The sequence below is a fragment of the Marmota monax genome, unplaced genomic scaffold, assembly GCF_021218885.2.
Source record: "Marmota monax isolate L192 unplaced genomic scaffold, Marmota_monax_Labrador192_F-V1.1 WCK01_AAM20220418_F8-fsc00001, whole genome shotgun sequence".
In the NCBI taxonomy this organism is placed as follows: Eukaryota; Metazoa; Chordata; class Mammalia; order Rodentia; family Sciuridae; genus Marmota; species Marmota monax.
Window position 1 is genome coordinate 55,001,476 of NW_026693777.1, and position 25,538 is coordinate 55,027,013.

The 25,538-nt window shown below is 34.7% G+C and overlaps 1 protein-coding gene across 3 annotated transcripts in view; it reads left to right on the forward strand.

The window, feature by feature from the left end:
- Unc13c (unc-13 homolog C) overlaps positions 1-25,538 on the forward strand; it is a 601,300-nt gene that overhangs the window by 152,046 nt on the left and 423,716 nt on the right. The window contains exons 1-2 of one of the 3 annotated variants that reach the window (XM_058584814.1): positions 6,355-6,376; positions 7,413-7,463. The exons of the other annotated variants lie outside the window; for them this stretch is intronic. The gene's annotated coding sequence lies outside the window, so the exon portion shown is untranslated. Of the gene's footprint in view, positions 1-6,354; positions 6,377-7,412; positions 7,464-25,538 lie in introns of those variants that run through there. 3 annotated transcript variants of the gene reach the window in all.

The window sequence follows — 25,538 nt, forward strand, 5'->3', positions numbered from 1 at the left end:
AAGATTATCAGATACAAAGAGGACCCACTTTCACAATCATTATTGCATAGTAATCTAGTCACAGAATATTTTTTTACTAAATCATGTTCACATTCCCATCAACTTCAACTAAAACTTAGTTTTAGTCCTCAGTAACTTTTACCCAGGCAATTGCAAACTGATATTCTGACTAATCTTCCTTTAATTTCTTCCTCCATGTTAAATCCAGTCTCTATATTCTTAAAGATTAGTCTCCTTAAAACCCAATCTTTCCTATTTAAATGTATTTGACATAAGCTCTTCTTTTTCTGCAGGATAAAATATAGATATTTCCATACAAGTTTGAACATCTTTCTCAGTTTCCATTTCTCTTTATTATATGATGGATAAGCATTATCTCCCTCTTCTGTGTGGCTTCTGCCATTTCTAGATCATATTCATTTCTTAAGCTGCACAAACTTAAAGATTCTTGTTCTTCAACTTAATTTTAATCTCTTGTGATATTTAAGGAAATTTGACTTGCTTAAACCATTACAGGAAAACAACCCCTATCATCTCCTAGGTAGTGTCAGGCACAGCCAAGCCAGAGTAATGACAGCCACTAAAAGAAGCTTCCCATGAGTGTAGGGAAAGCCTCAACACTCTCCCGGACTTCTGATGATACCAGACCTGTATATTAGTCCTCAGCATCTTCCTTGCAGTCTTCCCACAGTGCAGAAACATTATATCCTAAATGCCAATCACATTCTTACTTTCATCATTTGATAATACATAAGAATATGAAACCTCAGTTAGTTCTGTATTGTGGGCAAGGGTATCGTCAAAGCCCCTCTTGACTCCTAAGGAAAATATGTTTCACTTCTTAGATCCTGAGAATGCACGTGACCCCACATCACATCAACCTGGGATTCAGATAATGGCTTCCTTTCAAGGAAGAAAATCACAGCCATCATCAATTCTGACAACTGTTTCTAGTCACTGCTGGCACTGAAGACTTCCATGATGGATGAACAACACTGGTTAGCACCTCTGAAGCAGCCTGCTTTATTTTGGCTGCCAATCAAAAGCAAACCCAACATATGTTTTCTCTCATATGTGGAAAATAGAGAAGAAAGGGGAAAAGAAAGTAGGAGGATCTCTTAAAAAATCAATGGTGGATCAATAGAATAGGGGAAAGGACCAAGGGGTGGAATATGGGGAAGGAGAGGAGAAGTGCTGGGGAGAAAAATTGGCCAAATTATGTTATATTGTGTGCATGTACTAATATGTAACAGCAAATACCAACATTTTGTATAACTATAATCCACCAATAAAAATGAGAAAACAATTAAAAATTTAAAATTTTTATAAAGCACACCCTATCATAAGTTGCCATTATCTATTTTCTATCAGTTACTAATTCCACCTCTTATATACTATAAAGGAATACTAAATTATTTACTTTTAAAAAACTACCATTTGCTAAGGCCAACAGTTTTAGTGATTTAAGTTATATCATACATCTGGTTCTTAAAGCTAAACTTTCATCTGAACATTAAAGCTAACAACATAAAGCCTAAGCACGGTGCTACTTTTATTTACATCCCCACCCTAATGACCCTCAATCAAGTTTTATTTTCTTATATGGTACATATATGGTACACAAGGGAATATTACTCAGCCATAAGAAGAATGAAATTATGGCATTTACTGGTAAATGGATAGAACTGGAGACTATCGTGCTAAGTGAAATAAGCCAATCCTTAAAAACAAAAGGCTGAATGTTCTCTCGAATATATAGACACCAACTCTGTAGGCAGGGGAGAGGTGAGGAGTGAAGGTTCACTAATTGGATGGGGAGGAACAGCCACAAGGGACAACGCGACCCCAGAAAAATGAAATTTCTAGTTGAGAAACCTGAGGAAAGTGTATTTGTAGAAATGCAACATTTTTCTAAAGCCTTCTCTGTGTTCATCTTCCTCATTGGATATTTACATATGACTATACATTTTCAGTTCTTTCAGATTCTTAATCATGATTTTTACATTTCTGCTTTGGTTTAATTTAATTAAGAAATTAATGAATCTGAAGTACATCACACAGAATCAAGTTTAACCTTATAATGCTTTATAGATATCCTGAGTTCAAGGAGTAGTAAATTAAAACCATAATCAAGTTGTTTTGAGGATTAAAGAAATTAATGCATGATGCTTAGATATGAGATTATTATGATATTTTAACAAGTATTAGTTATGCCATCATAATTATAAATTTTTGACACAATTTTATTTTTAAATAGCATCCAAAATACCTCTTTATATTTATCCCCTATTATATTTCTTGCTTTTTCTAAATGCTAAGGCATCTAGTACATCATATCCTAATATACTATCCTATCATAATATAATTGCTGTATCATTTAGATGTTATTGTGTAAGGAACCACTCCAAATTTAGTGTCTTAAAGCAATGACTCTTTTGATCTCATCGGCATTTGTAACTGAAAGCTCAATCCCTGTCCCCAATGCCAATTAATGCCAATTTAATGAGGACATGGTTTTGAGAAAAAGGAAAAAGAAGGTTTATTGCTTTGCTAGCAAAGGAGAAACACAGGGGACTCCTGTCCAAAAGGCTGTGATTCTCCCCATCAGGAGGACCAGGGAGAATTTAAAGGAGATCTTCAAGGGCTAATTGCAGGTGTGCCCAGACAGGGCTGAATCCAGGGTGCTTTGATGGTGAATGAGGATTCACTTGTTAATTTGTCACTTCCTAGATCCTCTGGCAGACATCTCCTTCCTGTGGAGCACAGATTATTCAGGGTAATCTTGTTCTCTGCCCCCAAGTTAGGTAGGGAGATAGGGATAAAAGGAAAAGGAAAAGGAAAAAAAATGTCATTTTTTTTAAAAAAATAAGCCTCAGAACTATATACAAAAGGTGAAGTGGACCACTGTTACATTTCCCCACTGTCAATTTCTACATTCCATATCTATGGAAAAATGGGAGATGACATCTCCAAGCTGCTTCCTGCTGAGAGGGTAAAGTTGGAGGGAAATGACCCAAAGTCCTTGTTTTCTGTCAGGTAGAAAATGTTAAGGGTATTCAGCATCACAGCAGTCCAGAGGTGGTGGCAGTCAGCAGATGATTGAACAAGGCATACATAGGGCAAGGTTTGTGCTAGGACAACAATAAAGAAGACAGTGAAAGAATAACTTTTATTGGTAAGCAATTAATACAAAACCAATTAGTATTTCAGCCAGTCTCTGGAATTCAGGACAAGCTCATGTTTCTAGAATCCTTTGTGATAGTTAAATATTATTGATACTACTGGTTATCAGTGACAAATTCTGCTTCCTCAAATGTTGAAGTTTGAATGTTAGAGAAGTGTGCTGAGGCCAGTGCAGAGAAAAGGTTTTATTTAAAAATAGTAACACAGAATTCTCCCAGGAAGGAGAAGGGGAGCAGACTGGTATCCTGGTATCCCAAGAAGTGGGCGCATCCTGCCCTTAATACACATTTTAGACTTTCTTCATTCTCCTGCCCTCTTCCCCCCATCTCACTCCTTCCAGCATATGGTGACTAGGCCCAGGAGATGATGGTGGGATGGCCAAAGAGTGAGAAGCAGATGGGCAGGTTGAACGGCCAAATGGAATGATACAGGCAGGTAGCAGCCCAGGAGGCATTAATTAACAACTTTTAAAAACTCCTTGCAGGGAGGAACAATTCCTGAGACAGGTTACCTTAGCAACAGTTTGGAGCAGGAGCAGATTATTTTAGTAAGGGTGAAGGAAGGGCTCTGGAAGCTTTAACATTTAATCTCCCAGAGGTGGCCTTTGACTTTCCAGACCCAAACTGGCTTCCATCTTTGTGATTCAATCCAACTACCTATCTACACTGACTGCCTGTCTTTCATTCTTGTGTCATTAGGCATTCCCATAAGAACATTTTCTTTACAGCCTAAAGCTTTACTTACTTTTGGTAAGGCAAGTGTACATCTTAAGTTACATTTTTAAAAAATCATTGTTTTTCCATATAGAACTGTGCTCAGGCTATACTCTCCTGCCAGGTGTTTAAGACCAAGTTGGTCAAAACTGAACTTGTTCCTACCTATTCTTAAGAGTCAGTTGAGATTCCTCAGAGATCATTCTTGGGGACATGATAAAGCCTCCCGTCTCCTTTAGCTTTCCTCTACTAGTGGTGCCATGTACCAGGATGAGTCAGGCTAGGATCTTGATGACCACACACGTGGCTTCTCTTGGAAGCATCAGGCAATTTCACTCTCCAATGACCCTCCTCTTTGTAGAATGTGCACCAGTTGGCTTCCGGTTCTCTAGGGTCCTCTCAATCTTCCTGATTGGCAGATTGGGTGGCTTACCAGTTTTAGAGCCCTTATAGGGCTCCCATGATTCTCTGGGTGCTTACCTCAGAGGGCAAGGTCCAAATATTGACTGCTTTTTCCTTGGCACATTTACTTCCTTGACTTTGGTCTTCACATTTTGGTTTTAAACATCCAAAAAGCCAGTTTCACCAATCTTAAAGAAGGAGTAACAGGTTATAACTTCAATAGCTATACTTTTACAGCTATGCTTTCATTGTATTGTGGTGTGTATTAGTACTGGAAGCAAGCCTTACATTCTGTCTACCTATAGATGATGGCCTATTATCTCAAATTAACTCAGGTTTTTTTTGGTTTGTTTTTTTGTTTTTTTGTTTTTCCTCTTGGAAGCAGTACCTCTGCAAAAAACTAACAGGCAACAGTTACAAAATTCACAAAGAAAATATAACATGAAATTAACAGAGCAAAACCATATTCAATTTGTGGAATAGCTATGAATTAAGAAAAATGGCTTTTATAATCTTGAACCTTTACTTAATTATACATTATATCCCTTATTTGAGATCCAGTAATCTTTACATAAAAAATCATTATTTTAAACACAATTTAAATGTGCTGAAGTCTAACCTATTTTGGAGCCATTCTAATATGGAGTAAGATGGGAGGCAGAGCCTTATTTTAGGGAAGGTGGGGTTCTTCACAAATAACACAATGCAACATTATATCTGAAATATGAATCAAAGAAAAGTTAAGAGAGCTTTTAACATTTTTTGTAGGACAGTGGCAAAATGTTTTCATGTTTTATAATATTCACCTTTAAACAGATTAGTCTCTCATTATCATTTAAAAGTATATTTAAATTTCTACCCCATGTAAAAAGTAACATAAAATTTTACATACAACTTATTGATAACAGGTCCAGTTACAGAACATAAAATGACATAAATAAATTCCCACTTAAATTTGCTATTTCTATAAGTCTCAAATTACCATTACAAACAATGTTAGTTTGGAGTACAACAACTTGAAAAAGTGCTCTTCCAAGCTTTATATTTTAAAACTTGTACATTAGAAGAACATGAATATACTGAATATACAAAGAACTAATAGCTATAAGGACATCTGTGTAATAGTGATGCTAACTATTTAATTTATACAGTAAAATTCAGAATCCACAAATAATTTATAGGCTTGAAGAATTTAGCAGTACTAGCAAAACTCAAGGATAGCCTTAAAGCTCTTACACATTTAGGGAATAGTGTTAATGATCAGAACTAGACTTAGTTAAAACAGACAGATATAAACCAATTTTTCAAATGGCAGTGTGGCTCTTTAATGCCAGATGCAATGTATAAAAGATAACACTTATTGGTTAAACCTATATGAACTTTCATTTCATAAACTTTTACAGAACATTTAGATAAGGCTCAGACAAACATATTTAGTTCCAGATGTGTACATATCTATAGTCATGTGTATTTAGGTTATTCATGAAAATCAAGCCTGGTCAAGATCTTGAGTCATCTATTTCTCTGACAAAGAAAAATCCTAAAAGCAATGGACATCACACTTTAATATTTTATAGCTCTCAAGTCTTTCACAACTTGGTATTCATCAGTGTGAGGTTTTTGGACAGGCAGAATAGGCAGAGTAGGATATCCAGCAAATCTGACTCAACTCACATTTTAAACAACTGTCCAGAAAAGAATGAATGCCTCTTTCTTAAGGGATTATACCCTATTGCCCAGGGAATTTATTTCCTCCAAACACAAAATCTTGGTTAAGATAACACTGATCACTTTTTTCAGGGCCCCTTTGACCTAAAAGTTTTTACTCACTTCTAGAAGACCTCCAGCAGAACAGGTTTGTTGTTGTTGTTGTTGTTGTTTTGTTTTCTGGAAGACACTTGCAAATGAAGTTGCTACTTTTGGGGTGAGCATGTTATCTGTATATTTAATTTACACAACAAATTTTATCCCAGGACATCAGACAGTCTGGCATATTAAAAAAATGACAAAAAGAAAAAACTGTGCCTTAAATCTGTTTTTTTTCTTTCCAGTTTGCATTCAAGGGGGCTGGAACACAGGTTATTATTGTTTGACTAGTCTCTCTTGTCATTATCATAATACCATCAACTTTAAGTGAGTTCCCCACTGTCAATTGTACTCAGAGGCTCTCTTTATATGTTTATATTTAGGACACTCTGCCAAATGAAGTTCACATTGAAAATACAAAGATTGTTAGGGACCTCACCACAAAAATCAGCAGAGCCAACACACAGGTGCTTGAATTTATGGGGACTTAAGAGGCCCCTTTTATTTTAGCTCTGTGTGCAACAGGCAGGTCTGTACCCAGAAGTATCTTCTGACCAAACAGAGAATCCTGTTAGATCTTAAAAAGAGGATATGATTTTTTCCCTGGATTATAATTTAATAGTACTGGAACCCTTATGACTGGAAGCTTTCATCTTCCATCCCCCATTAAGATAGGCTAGTTAATCATCAGAGCAGGAGTGTAATGGGTCCCAGATAAGGGTCTTTTTTTTTTTTTTAATGTATAGGCAACCCTCTGAGGTTAAGCATTCCAGTCCATTCCTCTGTCTCAGAGTTGTGGGAAAATAGGGACAAGAATGGACTCAAGTGGAGGTTACCAAAAATTTAGACTTAAGAACTAAAAGCACATAGCCATATACAAAGTCATGGGCCAAGCCAATAGCCTTTGTACATTTCCAATATCTGTACAGCATAGATTCCAACTACTGTACTCAAGTAGAAAATCTTTTCCAGTTTCCTCCTTACAGGATGGGGAGTTCCATCTTTTTTTCTCTCTCTTTCATTGAAAACTAACTTTATTATTTTTTTTTAATTTTTGTCCTCTGCCACCATCCATGGATTTCATTCTTTGAAACTATGAGACAAGAACACAGAAAGAAAATCAGTGAGCCTACAGCCCACATGGATTTCATTTGTCTGCAGAAGTGAATGAGTCCTGTTCTCAAACTCTGCTTTTATTCCCCGGGGCAAGGAGTAGCTGAAAAACAGAGTAGAGGCCAGGTCCCCTTTGCCCCTCTCTATATATACCAGGCAGCTTTTCTGAGATTTTTTTTTTCTCCTTTATACCAGGACTGGTGTCCCTGACCCATCGCAGGATGATTTTCAGCTGCCTGGGGCCAGGTGAGAAGCAGTGCTCAGACTGTGAGAACTGGGTTGAAAGGAAAAAAAAAAATAAAACCCTTTTTAAAAATCCTCCTTTGGTGTCATTCTATGCTTGCACATTATAGGCAGCACCTTTTTACATCCAACTTAGTTTTTGACTGGTTAGACTCCTTATTATGTAATTGCATACATGTACACATAGAATACTTATTCTATCTCTGACAGACCAACTCACAACTGCAAGATTGTACAATAATATGGAAAACTATTCAAAGACCAGATTGTTACAGTAAAACATCATCTTTTTATTATTCAGATTTTTATCTATAGGTGGCCCATTAGCCAAGATCGTTCCCAAGAAACAATCTATAGAATCAACACAGTATTGCCCATGTCTTAAAGGGCCAGAAACAGATACAAATAAGAAACAGACAGACAGATAGACAGGATCCCCAAACCATGACCAACAGACAGGAACCTTTAAAACAGACAAATCAGATAGGGAAAATTCCCCCAGTTCCCAGCTCCCACTTAACCATGACTCCTATACCAGTAGCACCACAGATATCCCCACAAAGAGACCAGATGTTCCCACAAAGGGGAATCAGAAGTGTAGAATCCAGGGTCTCAGTGTGCATACTGGGGGAGTTTACCAAATGGCCAAGGTGTTGCAACTTTACTGCCTTGTTTCCTTTTCCTCGAAGTAGACCAAGATGAAGCAATACTTACAGTGGAGGGAAAGAAGGCAGGAGTTCCCTGAAGCAAAGGGGGCTTTGGCAGCTGCTGGGAGAACCTCAGTCCCTCCCTTTACTTGCAAGAAGAGCTCCTCTGGTTTGACCCCAAGCAAACTCACCCATCTCCTAACTTTCCAGTATTCAGATCTCAAAAAGTTCGCCTTTCATCCTCAGTATAGAATTACAGTTGCTTGGAGTTCCAGGCCTGCCCAAGAAAGCCAGAGCGGGGGCTGCTCTCAGTTCCCATCTGGATTGCCAAACTTTTAACCAAAAGCTTGATCCCTGTCCCCAATTCCAATTAATGTAAATTTAATAATAAGGACACGGTTTTGAGAAAAAGGAAAAAGAAGGTTTATTGCTTTGCTGACAAAGGAGAAACACAGGAGACTCTTGTTCCCAAAGGCTGTGACTCTCCCCATCAGGAGGAACAGGGGGAATTTAAAGGAGCTCTTCAAAGGCTACATTGCAGGTGTGCCCTGACAGGGGGTCCAGGGTGCTTTGATGGTGTGTTAGGATTCACTTGTTTATTTGTCACCTCCTAGATCCCCTGGCAGACATCTCCTTCCTGAGGAGCACAGATAATTCCGGGTACTGTGCCCAGTTTAGGTAGGGGGAGAGGGAGAAAAGGAAAAGGTAAAAAATGTTCCTTTTGAAAATAAGCCTTAAAACTGTACTCAAAAGGTGAAGTGGACCACTGTTACACATTCACTCATGCATGTATTATATGGTCAGCTAAAGAGGGGCCAGTTTTCATATGCATTGTGGTTGTCTGACTGTTGCCTGAGGTAACAGGGAGGAATTGAAATATGTGTCACTCATCCTCCAGCTGGCCAGACCAAGCCTGTTTGTATTCTTAGGCAATTAGGGGAAGCACAACAAAGTCATTTGAATCCAAGGCTAGAACTGATGCCTGTCACTCTTGATGTGTTCTATTGTACAAAACTAATCCTAAATTTATCTGGGACTCAAGGAATGTGAAAGTAGACTTTCTCTCCATGAGAGAAGTGAATATCTATATGATATTTTTGTGATCTAACATAATCATGGCTATGAAAAAGTAGTCTTCAAATTATATATTTCTATAATTTGAAAAAAAGTCATTATTTAATATATTTACTCCTACTTACAGAATAGCATTTTTTATGTTTAGAATAATAAAAATGGTGATTGCTAAAAAAATAAGAGTTTTATTTTAGGTATTTATCCAATTATCTCAGTTACAATGCAGCACTGAAAGCAATTACTTTCTATATGAATAGATAAGTACTCTGCAGATGTAACAAAGGAGATATTTTTAATTTGGCATTATTAGGGCAGACTTTATTGAAAAGAACTGTGGATGCAATTTTGACATGTAGATAAACAAAAGAAAATTCAAACCAAGCCAATAATCAGCACAAAATCATGTGTAGCATCATAAACAAGAAAATGTGTTGAACAATACTATACGTTTCTATACGTTATGTGTCAGGACACATAGAACAGAGAAGAAGAAGATGGGTTTGGAGAGGTAAGCTGAAAGTCTGAATGCCTGGCTAGCAGTATTAAGTGAACATATCAATCTTTGAATAATATACCTAATACTTGGAATACATGCATCTTGTGAAAAACAACTCAGGTGTTCTGGGAGCACAGTGATTGAGCAGTCCCTACCAGGTGGCAATGACATGAGAAGGAAGAAGCTGATGGACTTGTATTTACCAGATTACATAGTTTTCATTAGCTGGGGCAGAATCATCTGTTAAAAGCGAAAGAAACTTAATTTTAGAAAGACACTAGTCTCAGAAGCAAGCGCACTCAGGCACAGCAGGCATCTTTTTTGCTTTGAGGACTTTTACACAACTCTGTCAACCATGATAAATATCACTGTAACTCCTGTTCCTTACGTTGATGTTTCGACTTTAAGGTGCCAGCTTGGAAACGCCAAAGCCTGAGATCCATAGAGACCATGTGTTGACTTGGTTTGAAACAATACAGGCCTCTGTCTTCAGAATGATCCGAGTACACATCTCTTCACACAAGGTGACCCACATCTGTGATACAATCTTTACATATAAGTTGTTTCAGATTCACAGAGTGTTAACTACAGTCTCTCTTGGGTCTTAAAGTCTCTTGAGAAAAAGGTGGATAACAATAATCATCACTTTACATTATAATATAGTCACAGGATCATTTAGGGTGTCTCAATTTTTTTATGTAGCACCCATTATAGAAAATAGTAGTTTCGATACTTTATAGAAAAAGCAGCTTTGCTTATCATGATCAGAGGAAGGGTTTTCTGGATACAGAAAGTGGTTTTCCCTGGCTGATGAACTTCCAGTGATTAAACTGAGAAAACTGAGATGATTTGGTCACCCTAAGGGATCTAGGAAACTCTACCAGCTCCAGATGACTAGTGGAAGAGTTCCTCTGAGATCAGCATACCTGCAACATGGATAAAGCTCCCTAGAATCTCTCATTTAGAGAATTCAATTGAGCAGTGTTCACACAGCTCTACTTCTCTGGGATTCTGCCTACAAGATGCATGGATTCAAACTTGAAAAAGAAATTGCCTGTTCCAGTCCCCTTCTTGGCATAACTTCATTAGTGTAATAGTTTGCCCCTTTGTTGCAGCCTTTTTCTTCCTATTACTCCAAACAGGATCATCAGCAAAGTTCTAATTCACTATTTTTGGCAGGAGGCCCTACTTTTTGTTGCTTTCAAAGCTGGAAACATCTTACTGCCTAGAAGCTTGACACTTACTGCATCACACCATTAAACATTTCCCTACTGGCGATGTGTCTTTCTTATTATACTTTAGCTATTTTATGTTCACTGTTGAATAGGCTACAATAGAACTGTCTAGTAAACATGCTGATATAATAATTTCTCAGTCTCTCTAGCATTCAAATTCTATTTAAACCAGTGGTCCATACAGAATGAACAGAGTAAAAGTCTGACACAATATTAATATCAATGGATTTGAACAGAAAGGAAAGCTGAAGACAGAGGCCTGTATTGTTTCAAACCAAGTCAACACATTTTTTAAGGGTACACCAAGTGTGAAAGCAGTGTTCATTCTGTGGGTCTTTTTTGATTAGAGTAGAGGGTACAAAGCATAAAGCCCTATCTCTTCTTGAGTATTTTATTTTCAGCTAAGATAGTTGAGAAGATGAGACAGACAAGGGACCATAGGAACCAAAAAGAGAAACCAAGTGGCCTGTGGGTAGAATGTGCTTTAATGAGATCCTGGCATTGAAGGCCCTCAATCTCAATATTCACTTGGACACATGAGTTAGTTGTCCAGTTTAGTAAAAGCATTGGGCTTATCAGGAGTACACTGAAAAAAAAAAAAAAAAGATTTTCAAGTTAAGCTCATGCCAATTATGAAAGGCCTTAAACAAGTATGGAGTTTTGTCTGTAGGATTCCCCACCCCTGTAGTTTTTTAAACTCTAAATACTTAAGGAATATTTTGATTCTCCATTGTGGCAGTGGTGCCCTAGAGAAAGTACAAGAAAAAAAATTGTGGGGAGGCAGAAGAGTCACCTGTACCTTCCTCTTCCTTTAGATGTTATATCACCTGCATATACTGTCCTTTCTTGAGCAAAATTTGGAATATTTTTGACAAAAAGAGAACACAGGGGCTACTGTATCAGAATAAGTGATGACCTCAGCCATTTATTATGCACCCATGTCTTTAAATATCTTTCAGTATCTATTATCACTGATCAATTTCTGATAGTAAGTTCAGATATTAAAGATCAAGCTATATTTTAATAAGAACTTAAGTGCTCATACCTACTGTGACAGGAAAAAAAAGTCAATGAGGACAATAAACCCCTCAACTGTATGAGATAGCCCCACCAATTCATTTCTAGTAACTTGTCATGAAAAACTACTTGATCTGTATTTCATCTCCATATCATTCCACAAATTCAGTAATAAACAAGAGCAACAAATTGGTTGGTCTGGGCACAGAAAGTAGAGTTCCTGCATTTGCATGTTAGTCATAGGACTGTGACTTACTGCCAGGCACATGTACCCAGTTTGACACTTGTAGAAAACATCCGGAAGCTGATAATTTTCTCCAACTAAACTGTAGTTAGGAAAGTTAAATTTTTATTAATTTAATCTTCTTTCTACTAATAACACTGCAGCTTATTTTATAGTGGAAATAAATATTTTATTATTAATTTTATAAATTCAGAGTTCTTTTTTTTCTACTTTCATGTTTTGTTTTATATTGGATACAATAAGCCTTTTGTCAGTTATCGTTAAATGATTGACATTTTCCAAGTAATTAAACTTTTGCATTCTGGAAAGATTTGTGATTTTGCTGAAGCTCAAATTTTATGTTGGTTATCCAAAATTCTCATTTCCATGCTTTCTTGATCTCTTGTAATTAGGAAGTTACAGATGATAGGGCCATATTGTTGCTATTGCTTGTATGTCTGTGTGTATGGATACTTGTGTGTATGTGTGTGTGATAAGTGTCTAATGCCCAAGATTTGTTGTTTTTATAGCAGATAACTATACATATTTAATTATATATCTATAAATATACACATATCTATAAATATAAATATACAGTTGTATGTATATACTGTATATACATACGTATATATAACATATATTGGGAATCCTATATAGTGGATTTATAAATCTAATTATTTTCACATAAATGTATTAATAAAAATAAATAATAATTAATTCCAAAAGGATTAAGGCAAGCAACTAGCATATAATTCCCAGTAATTCCAATAAAAGGCAGAAACTTATCTATTTTTCTCTTTGTCTCACTTCTGGGTTTATTCCCTGTGGTTGCAGAAATCTAGAGACCTGACTACTTTGGCTTGTCCCTTGTGAATTATGGATGGATAACTAGAAGATATCCAAAGAGATGACCTGGGCCAGACCTTGCAATCAGAGAGAAAATATTTGAAATACTGTGACATCATTCTGGATGATCTCCTAGTAATAAAATTTTAAAACTATCTCCCTCTCAAAATATTCTCATATTTTATCATCTTCACTGATGAAGACTCTTTTTGTCAAAACAATTTCTGGCTATTAAATCAATTTTTATTACTAAGTGTTCTGTCCTTTGAGACCAGTTCCAGTAATTAGTTTCTCAACTACTGGTGAGAAAGGTTATCAGATTTTCCACCATCTTCTTTCATTGCATCCAAAAAAACTAGTTTATGCTTTAGTTAACATTTATTGTAATTTGCATTTAATTAATTATCTAATCTCTTACACAAATATACTTTTAATAATTCTAATATAGATTAAAGTAGTCCCCTAAATAATTCTTTTTAAAACTCAAGATTGAGCATGAGGAAGAAATCAAGAGATTAACAGATATTGAACAAATTAAGGTCACTGAATTTAACTTTTTCACCTATGGTCAATGAATAGATGAGACAAGAAAAAGATAGATAAAATATGCTGTGTTTTAGGATTTTTCTGTTTCTCTCTCTCTCTCTCTCTCACTCACTCTCACTCTCTTTCTCTCTCTCCCCTCCTCCTCCTCCCTCCCTCCCCCCTCCCTCCCTGTCTTCTTTCCTATCCAGTATGCTTTATATTTTACTCAGAATCTTCTGTAAATTCCTGAGCACCTTATCTTGAAGATGAGGATTGTTTCTATCATCAATCTAGCAGAAGTTATTTATCCAGTATCTACCAGGTGCTTAATGTTGTGCTGTATCATTTTAATATATCCATTACTCTAAGAGGTTAACAGTCTCTTTTTAAATCAAGAGTTGAGGAATAAAGTTGCTGAGTGAAATTTCTTGGAATCTGAAAAAAAAAAATTATTGTCTTTTCAGCTACCTGACATGCAAATTTATTTCTAGCAGGAGAATTATATTCTCAGAATGTAAATTACAAGCCTGCTTTATTTTGAAAGTTGTAGAGTGAATAAACCTAGAGATCAAATGTTCAATATGATGAATATAGCTATAACATTTTATTATATACTGTAAATTTGCTAGGAGAATAGATTTTAGATATTCCTTTTTTAAATTTATACATGACAGTGGAATGCATTACAATTATTATTATACATATAGAGCACAATTTTTCATATCTCTGGTTGTATACAAAGTATATTCACACCAATTCATGTCTTCATACATGTACTTTGTATAATAATGATCATCACATTCCACCATTATTAATTACCCCATGCTCCCTCCTTTCCCCTCCAACCCCTCTGCCCCACCTAGAGTTCGTCTATTCCTTCATGCTCCCTCTCTCTATCCCACTATGAATCAGCCTCCTTATATCTAAGAAAACATTCGGTATTCGGTTATTTGGAATGGGCTAACTTCACTTAGCATTATCCTCTCTAACTCCATCCATTTACCTGCAAATGCCATGATTTTATTCTCTTTTATTGAGGAGTAATATTCCATTGTGTTTATATATGCCACATTTTTTTTAATCCATTCATCTATTGAAGGGCATCTAGATTGGTTCCACAGTTTAGCTATTGTGAATTATGCTGCTATAAACATTGATGTGGCTGTGTCCCTGTAGTATGCTGTTTTTAAGTCCTTTGAGGTAGACCGAGGAGAGGGACAGCTGGGTCAAGTGGTGGTTCCATTCCCAATTTTCCAAGAAATCTCCATACTGCTTTCCATATTGGCTATACCAGCTTACAGTCCCACCAGCAATGTATGAGTTTACCTTCCCCCCCCCCCCATCCTCGCCAGCACTTATTGTTGTTTGTCATCATAATAGCTGCCATTCTGACTGGAGTGAGATGAAATCTTAGAGTGGTTTTGATTTGCATTTCTCTAATTACTAACGATGATAAACATTTTTCATGTATTTGTTGATTGATTGTATATCATCATCTCAGAAGTGTCTGTTCAGGTCCTTGGCCCATTTATTGATTGGGTTATTTGTTTTTTTTGGTGTTTAACTTCTTGAGTTCTTTATATACCCTAGAGATTAGTGCTCTATCTGATGTGTGAGGGGTAAAAATCTGCTCCCAAGTTGTATGCTTTCTATTCACCTCACAGATTGTTTCTTTTGCTGAGAAGAAACTTTTTAGTTTGAGTCCATCCCATTTATTGATTCTTGATTTTAATTCTTGTGCCAAAGGAGTCTTATTAAGGAAGTTGGAGTCTACTCCAACATGATGGAGATTAGGACCTACTTTTTCTTCTATTAGACTCAGGTCTCTGGTTTTATTCCTAAGTCATTGATCCATGTTGAGTTGAGTTTTGTGCATGGTGAGAGATAGGGATTTAATTTCATTTTGTTGCATATGGATTTCCAGTTTTCCAAGCATCATTTGTTGAAGAGGCTATCTTTTTCTCCAATGCATGTTTTTGGTACCTTTGTTTAATATAAGGTAATTGTAATTTTGTGGGCTAGTCTCTGTGTCCTCTATTCTGTATCATTGGTTTACCAGTCTGTTTTGGTGCCAATACCAAGCTGTTTTTGTTACTATTGCTCTGTAGTATAGTTTAAGGTCTGGTATAGTGATGCCACCTGCTTCACTCTTCCTGCTAAGGATTGCTTTAGCAATTCTGGGTCTCTTATTTTTCCAGATGAATTTCATGATTGCTTTTTCTATTTCTATGAGGAATGTAATTGGGATTTTGATCAGAATTACATTAAATTGGTATAGTGCTTTTGGAAGTATGGTCATTTTGATAATATTAATTCTGCCTATCCAAGAGCAAAGAGACCTTTCCATCTTCTAAGGTCTTCTTTGACTTCTTTCTTTTGGGTTCTATAATTTTCATTGTATAGACCTTTCACCTCTTTTGTTAAGTTGATTCCCAAGTATTTCTTTTTCTTTTTTGAGGCTATTGTAAATGGGGTAGATTTCCTCATTTCCATTTCTGAGGATTTATCACTGATATTCTGAAATGCCTTTGATTTATGGGTATTGATTTTATATCCTGCTACTTTGCTGATTTTAGATATTCTTACCACCAAAAACAGTAATTGTGAGTTGATTGATATATTAATTTTCTTGAATGTAGTAATTTTACTATGTATATTAAAGCATGTATACACCTTAAATATATAGACTAAGAAAAAGGGGAGGTAGGAAGGAAAGCAGGCAGGCAGGAAGGCTAATGGTAATTATACTTAAAAAGTTAGTCTTTATGTATATTTAAAGTTTAAATTATATCTAATAGATAAACATGCATCTTAATAGTATAAGTACACTGTAAAATATGTCTATACCCTATTTATAAAAAGCACTGGAGTAACTATGTATGGATACAGTTTTTTATTGTTGTTTTGTTCTGTTTTTCTTGGTACCAGGAATTGAACCCAAATGCAATTTACCACTAAGCCACCTCCCCAACCCTTTTTATTTTTTTATTTTGACATATGATCTCCCTAAGTTACTTAGGACCTTGCTAAGTTTCTGAAAGTGGTTTCAAACTTGCAATTTTCCTGCCTCAGCTTCTCAAGTCACTGGGTTTACAGATATGCACCACTGTACCAAGGCACATATAGTTTTAATTAAATGTGATAAATCACAGATAACTAGTTTTTAATTATGGCAAATAGCATTGCTATGCTGACTTAAACTACATTAAAAATATTGTCTTTTTCTTAGAAAATGTGGTATAGCTAAGTCGTATGTGGATACAATAAATGAGAAATCAAAAAATAAACAAGTCATCAGTGGTACAGTATTAAAACTGCAGTGATCATGGATCTAGCATCTAAATAAAAACAGGTATTACAAATGGCTGAAACCTGTTCTATCAATACCTCTGGGCTTCTACAGCTATTAGCCCCTTGGGAGGCTGCTTTCAGTAAATGATTATGGAATGTATGCTTATTATCAAATTTGAAGTTCATTGTCAAATGCTCTGGATTGATGTCAACTATGTGGGATTAACTTAGAATGATTTGGTTGAAACTGAAGAGCTAGGGAAAAAATGAAAATTCTATGGTTTTCAAGCATAAAAAATAATATGCAGTTCTAGTTTGGGAATAATTTCACCATCATATCTTATAACTTGATGTTTTAATGGATAAAGTAGTAATTGGTTTATACTTAGGTTTTGGTACATCTCATCATACTATAAAATAATTGTTTAAAATTTAAAGTATTAATAAGCTTTAATAAGAATCACCTGTAAAAATCCTGTCATCCAAACTGGAGTGAACAGTTTGGGATGTGTGTTGGCAGTTATATTCAAATAATACATGCTCACTTAAAATTTTTGAAGAGCCTCAAGAGTGAAATAAGTAAAACCTTCTCTTCCCTCTGTTTTCAGCATCCTCTTTCTTACTTCCCACAATTAAACCACTGTTTATAATTTTTGAATAATCAAAAAATAGCAGTATTTGTGTATATGTATATACATGTCATTTGAATAAATATGAAATAATGCAAATTAAAATACTACCAGACACTCACTAAAACTGATAGAAATAAAACAACTCACAGCACCAAATTTTGACAAAGATGTGGAACAACCAGCAATCTGAGCATTGTTCCATAGATAGTAAGATGGACATCTGGATAGATATTAGATCAAGCAAGTTCATTTTATCCATAAAATGATAATAGTGGAATCTCAGTGGTGAACACAGTATATTTTCTTACACTTTTTTCATCTTTACTAAAAGTTTGAAATGTTTCATAATCAAATATCAGAAAAGTATAGCTTTAAAACGCATTTTAATGTACTGTCAGTTACTTGTTTATATTACCATTCTCAAAAAATATCATTTAGACTTTTGTTTATTCAGATTACTGTGACAGTTTCCTCAAATGTTAAAAGTTGAGATCTATAATTTACTGTTAAGCTTGTTGCTATTACTGAATACTTTCCTTTTTTGGAATGTTATGCTCATTTTTATCATAATTGCTTCTTCCTAATATAGACATTATACTATTCAGTGATCTATTTGTATTCCTTTATGCCCATAGCATAAAATTTCAAATTGTAGGCTTTATTGCTCCAAAAGTGGGCCTCTCTGCTCATTAGCTCAGATGGAGGGAGATGTTTTGTCCACAGTCATTATCTCCTTAGACAGTTTAGGGGTGGATTTGTTCTTATGTTTGATTATATTTGAGGTAGTTCATGAATATTATAACCCCAACAGGCTTTTTAAATTCAATAATAGTGAGAGATTCAAAAAATTAAGAACACTAGAAAGCAAAGTTCTAGGATTAAGTTAAAAATTAAATGGAAAAAATCATAGAAATCTTTTTAAAGATATAATGATTATAAATGCATATGGAATAATTTTTGATGAGGTAAAGATTTGGAAGAACATGATGAATCTTGAAACATAGCAAATTCTATGTCTATGAAATCCATGATGATAACCAAGAATTGATAAAAGTGACTAATGCAAACTTTGAAACAGCCTGAATAAGCTAAAGTACCTACCAAATAGATGGAATATCAAACAAAAACCAAGTGAACTATTGTAGTTAACCCAGATATTAAAGAAATAGAATCTGATAGAAACCATCAAAGAGGGTAAGCATTAATGAAAAATTTTTCAATATAGATTAAAATTAAAATTAAAAAGCCAAGAAAGTTTTTAGAAGACCATATAATGTTTAAAGAGTTTGATGGACTAATTCACAACCTTGTTTGGTACAAATGCATCTAATGAGTACTAGTTTAAATTCTCTTAGCAATTTTGAATTTATAAACTAATGGAATTAACATATTTGTATAACCTATATTCTTCCTAAGTGTGGGATTTTCTCCCTGGAGAATATAATAGCTATTTTTTTCCATTTTTTCTTTCTTGTTTGCTGCCCATATTACTAAGCTCTATTGTGGATTTCAATAGTTTTTGACCATTGGTGTTTTCAGGAGTTCTTTATAAACAATGGCACCTCATGGCACCTAGAAATAAGCTGGCCTGAAAAACCTAGGTTATCTCTACAACCTCATCTCATTCCCTCCCTTCCTTCCTTCCTTCCTTCCTTCCTTCCTTCCTTCCTTCCTTCCTTCGCAGCACTGCCTGCCATTCAGGCCTGTTTTGTTTTCTTGAACATAACAGTTGCTCTCTGTAGCATCAGGACTTTGAACTTGCTCTTTCTGCTGCCTGAATGAAATTTGGCATGCTTATCACATTCCTTACCAACATCTGTCTACACTTTGGGTCTTTGCTTATGAAACCCTTTTTCCAAGTGTCCTTCTTGACCTTGTAGTTTATATTAAGTTCCTCTACTTGTTCTCATAGCAGCTGGTGCTTTTCCTGCAGGGAATATTTCATTGTTTGTGTCTATATCTTTTATGTGATGATGTGTTTGATATCTATGTACTTAAAATTAAAAAGCCAAGAAAGTTTTTAGAAGACCATATAATGTTTAAAGAGGTCATAAGTACATATTGGCAAGGACAATAAATGTTTTCTTAAATCATTATATTCCTACACCTATTATAGTACATGGTAAATAGTGTGAAATCCATAAGCATTTTTAGAAGATTGAATGCTATCAAAATGTGTTCCTGTTTCTTTCAGATAAGATTTTGTCCCACATATCTGTTTAGAAAGAAGTACTTGTCTCTATCATGCTATTCATGTCTGAGAGTAACTTAATAGATTTCTACTTGACAAGCATTTGTATGTGAAAAATATACAGCGTGTTAATGAGCTAGAAAGTCTTTATCTTGATGGAATTCTCAGGCATAAAACTACAGGATACTAAAGAGAAAAATAGGGACACCTAAATCATTTATCTCATGATACACAGGGAATTATCAATTTCAAGTTCTACATTTGGTTAAAGACAAACATCTAGTATAGAAACAGTACAGAGGGAGTATAAATAAATTGAAAAAAAATGATACATATTCAGTGAATGTCAAACATTATTATTATACATTGTACTGATGATACTGTCGGATTTTCTATTTTTAAATTTAAAACAGTTTTTCTTTTTTTAATCTTTTTTTTATAAAAATGTTTTATTTTTATGAGAAAAAGAAAGCCATTTAATTTGAATGGCTTACAAGGAGTTTTTTCTTTCTTTCTTTCTTTCTTTCTTCTTCTTCTTCTTCTTCTTTTTTTTTTTTTTTTTTTGGTCATAATATGCAAGCTGCACCTTGAACTGCATTAAATTAGAGATGGAGCTTGGCAAACACAATAATCTTCTACAGAGGAATCTACAGGGAATATTTCACAAGTGATTTCTTTTCAGTGAGTTCTTTCTTTTAATTTATTTTTTAATAATAAAGATACTTCCTTTCAAGAATTCCTATTTCCCCACAAATATCGAATGAATAAATTGTCTTAAAACTTAAATACCTGATACGTTTCCCTCAGGGTCTAAACAAAAAACAGATGGCATCCACAAAGTGGAAGTGAGATTTAAGAAGGGAGTATTTACACAAAGTGTGAGGACAATAAAGTCACAAGGACAGAGCACAGCACATTGTATACAGTAATACAAAACCATTTTAAGTGTACAAGTTAATGAATTATCAGAAATGTGTACATACTTGCATAATCCACAACCCACTCAATAAAAATTCATACAATTCCATTCTCGTGAAACAGTGTGTTCCTTTATAGTCAACCCCATACCTTAGGCTCCAGGCAATCACTGACAAATTGGGACTTACTGTAGATTAATTTTGCCTATTCTTGAATAATACAATAAATACAATAAATATTCCTCAACTACAGCTTCTTCAGCTCAGCCCAATGCTGTTGATCTCAGTAGTAATTGGTTACTTTGCATTGCTGAGAAGTATGCTCCCATCCAAATATACCATAGATTATGAATCTTCTACTGAAACACACCTGGAAAGTGTCAGATTAAGTTTTATATTCCCCACCCTAAGCTTGTGAACACTTTCTCCTATGATGTCCTTCATACAAAAATATAGTTTAGCTTTTATAGTGAGACCTGAGATATTTTTATATTTAATTTTGGTGTATCTTACAAAGGTAAGAGTTAAATTTACTTATGTTCATATGAATATACAGTACTTCCAGGATAGTTTGTGGAAATATTAGCATTTCTCAGTGGAATTACCTTGGGAATTCTGTTGAGCATGAATTGATGAATCATTTTTTTGGCTTTATACTATTCACTGATCTATTTGTATTCCTTTATGCCTGTAGCGTATCATTATGGTTTCTATGGCTTTATAATAAGCCTGGAAAATAAGTAATATATTTTTCCAATTTTATTCTGATATTTCAAGATCATTTTAATATATTCTAAATTTTTCAAATTTCTATATAAATTTTATATGTCCTACAAAAAAATGCCTGCTGAAATTATAATCAGGAATACATTACACCTTTGATTAATTGCAGGTAAGGCGCCATCTTAAAAATAATGACCGATCTGACCAAAGGCCTTGGAGTAACTCTCGTTTATTTAGGATTTCTTCAATTTATCTTGGTATTTCTGTCTCTCAGTTAAAGTGTACCATTTTGCATTCATCTGTTAAATTCATCTATAAGAATTTTATGGTTTTGAAATATTATTATACTTGTTTTATTTACTCTTTTCTCATAGAGTTTAAATTTATTTTTGAAATATTGATCTTATATTATGTAACCTTCCTCAAATCACAATTTTTAAATACTTTTTGCAAATTGCTTAGGATCTTCTGAGTATATATATAACTTCATTACTTTATTTCCAATGCATATGGGTTTACTTTTCTTGTCTAAATGGACAGGCTAGGATCTCTAGTAAAATGCTAAGCAGAAATAATGAAAATGAACATCCTTACCTGTTCCTATTTTAAAGGGAAGCTTTATCTTTGAAATATGCTAGCAGTAGGTTTTTCACAGTTGTCCTTTATTAAGTTCACTTCTATTCCTAAGAGTTTTTTAATCATAATGTGTGTTGAGTTTTGTCAAATGCCATTTATAAACCATTTGTCATGGAGGTTTTCCCTTTGATTTGTTTATATGGTGAATTTAATTGACAGATTACCAAACATGTCATCAATTTCACATCCCTAATATGAATTTCACACAGTCATGCCATATTTTCCTTTTTATGTGTTACTGAAGTCAACTTGGTAATTTTCTCTAAATTTTTGTGTCTATGTTCATGAAAATAATTTTTCTTTCAACTAAAATCTGTATTGGGGTTTAATGCTGGAACTATGCTATCCTCACAAAACAAGCAGTGACATATTCTTTCTTCATTTTTCAGGGTGAGTAGTGTTATTTCCTTTTTAAGTGACTGCAAAGCAAAATATAAGCATTTCTGCCACTAGTGACTTGGCTCATTTGTTTGGTCAACCATTTGTGAAGAAAATATTCATAGAAAATATTCCTTGGACTTTTAATGATAAAGTTGCTCTTTTAACTCATATCAAGAAAATTCGCCAAGTGGTTTGGTTCATTAGAATTAAGCATTGTGTTCTCAGCTATATCTTAGAGTAGCATCAAAAAATAAAACTATGAAGTGATTAGATAAAAATCAATTTTTATTCAGAACATTCCTCCTTCTTCAAACACTATTAATATGATTCACTTAGTCCTAAGTTCTCAAAGTAAAATGATGCCTGGACTATGCAATAATTCCATCTGACTACAAAAGAGTTATTTCCTCTGAAACAACAGTGTCTCTAAGTAAATCGTTGTGCTGATGACAGTGTCTTTACCTCTACTAATTTACCACCAACAGTGTATAAGGCTTCCTTTTTCTCCCGCATCATCAGCAGTATTTATTTTTTTGTGTGTTCTTCATGATAGCCATTCTGTCTCCATTGAGATGGAATCTCAGTGTAGTTTTAATTTGCATTTCTTTGATGACTAAAGATGTTGAACACTTTTTTCATATAATTATTGATCATTCATATTTCTTTTATTTTTTGGCACTCAATTTTTATCCTGGAGGCACTCTACTAGCAAGCTATACCCCCAGTCTCCTCTCCCTGCACCCCAAATTTCACCTTTTTTATGAGACAAGTTCTGGCTAAACTGCTGAGGCTGGTCTCAAAATTGCAATCCTCCTGCCTCAGCTGTGATTACAGATGTGTATCACTGTGTAGTACTTCTTTATAGAAATGACTGTTCTGTTCATTTGCCCACTTATTGACTGTTTTTGATGTTGTTATTATTGTTGAGGTTTTTTTTTTAGATATTTTGGCTATTAATTCTATGTTAGAAGAGTAGCTAGCAAAGATTTTTTTCTTATTCTGTTGGCTATCTATTCACTCTGTGTTTTTTAGCTGTGCAGCTTTTTAGTTTGATGCAATCCCATTTGCCGGTTCTTGCTATTATTTCTTGAGTTATTGAAGTCCTATTCAGGAAGTCATTGCCTGTGTCTATGTCTCAAAGTATTTCTCCTGTTTTCTTCTGGCACTTTCAAAGTTTTGGTTCTTACATTTGAAGACCTTCAATTTTGAGTTGAGTCTCCCATGGTACTATTGATATGAAATGTACTTGTTAGATTTCTTAAGTCAAAGACTTGGTGTTTCAGTCAGGCCCTTTGTTATCAAAGGCAGTTCATCAACTAAGCTCTCAAAGCTCTCCCTTTGTTATTTATTTTTAAATAATATTTGATGGCATAATAGCCAGTAGTTATTAAAATTCCTAGATCTAGTATGTCAGCATCTCTTTATGTGGAATTCCAAGTTGCTATTGCAAACAACTATTATTTTCTTAATACCTGGATCAGTGTTTGATACTACTATAATGTAGAATTCTTGGGCCAAGATGAAATAGAACACAGCTGTTAGGCCAGATATCTGTTTTTCCACCTCTCCTATAAAGCCTGAGTATTAATATCGGAATCATACCATTATTTTCTTGGCTTCAGTGGACCATCACAAATGGTGTTCAAAGAGATAGAAGCTGATAAGTTGTGTAGAACTTGAATCCATCAACTTTCATGGAGTAGAAATTGGGGATAGAGTAAAAGGAAGAGGGAAAGGTAGACTGAAAAGGGGAAAAAACACAACCAGAGAAATAATCCTAAGCTACTATGAATGTAGTTGACCTTACACCTTGAACTTGACCGATTGGGATAGGATTTCTTTTATAAAGAAACGAAGATACTATTGAACCAAGAAAAGGTCAGAGGAAGAGTATCCCCAAAACATTATTTTAATCCAAGAAACTCTCTCCAAGGAAATATGTGGAAACTAAGAGTAAAATACAGAGACTTTTATAGTGATTTCAAACTGCTTTGACATTCAAACCCATGGTCAGCTAGTTGATTCATCTGATTAAATAAGGGTGTGCTTCATGTGATACAAATGTCATATAATAATTCATAGTATAACAACATACTGATCTACCAAGGATAGGAACAACAACTACTGCCAAAGGCGGGTGGCGGGGGGGGGGGGACCCTCACCCTTCACCATAGTTTGTTTGAGAAGCATTAATATAGAATAAATTTTTAGTGACAAAAATAGTATGTTTGTCATAGTATAGAATTTATTTTTCCCATCCCTAGACAAATTTGGGGTCCTTAAGATTTAGTATAGCTGGGTATGGTGGTACACACCTGCACAAACAATAAGTAACAGGGGAGGCTGAGGCAGGAGGATTGCAAGCTTCAGGTCAGTCTCAACAATTTCGTGAGCCCCTCAGCCACTTAGTGAAACCTTGTCTGCAAATAAAAGATAAAAGGGGCTGATGATGTAAAGTACCCCTGAGTTTAATACAAAAAGAAAGAACTTATAATATGTTTATCCCTATAAAAAATGTGTTGTTTATATTTTGAAGACATACTCTTTCATTTTAATCTCATGGCATCATAAATTGAAAAATCCTGAAATCAATCTGGAAGGACATACAGTCTGCTATTCCTTTTGCCACACTCTTCAAGGTAGATTTTTGTTCCTCTGTTGAATTTTTATAGTGGTTGTTTCCCACTTTTTATTAGCATCTCTAGGGCACATTGTGGGCCTGTGGCTTCTAGAAGTTAAAAGTCAATTCTGGTGAAGGCACTGGATTTTCATGTTTTTGAGTTTTGTAAGGTGGTTTACCTTGGTTTTACAATCTACAGTCATTGTTTCTAATGACTCCTTTAACCCCTGTTCTCCTCTTATAATGTTTATAAAAATATCATATATCAAAAGTAAGGTTGAAACATTATCTAAAGACTTGAGCTTTTTATCAAAAAGTTCTTCAAGATGAAGTTATAATTCTATTAAATCATATCCACAGTAAGACCAGAGAGAGTGAAAAAAATCATAGCCTATAAAAGTATCTTTCATGAAAGTCTGGCATTGAAGAATAAATTTAATATTACCAGATAGAACCTTAAATGCCCAAATATGATATGGGCTTAATATATGAGGACTTATAGATCTTAAATTAGATCTTAAATTATGTTGATTTTTTTTACAATGAGTCATGATTTCCACCCTGCTCTGTGGAGAAAAAAGACTAATCATTTATGGGACACAACTTAAATGCTATAAAAGAACA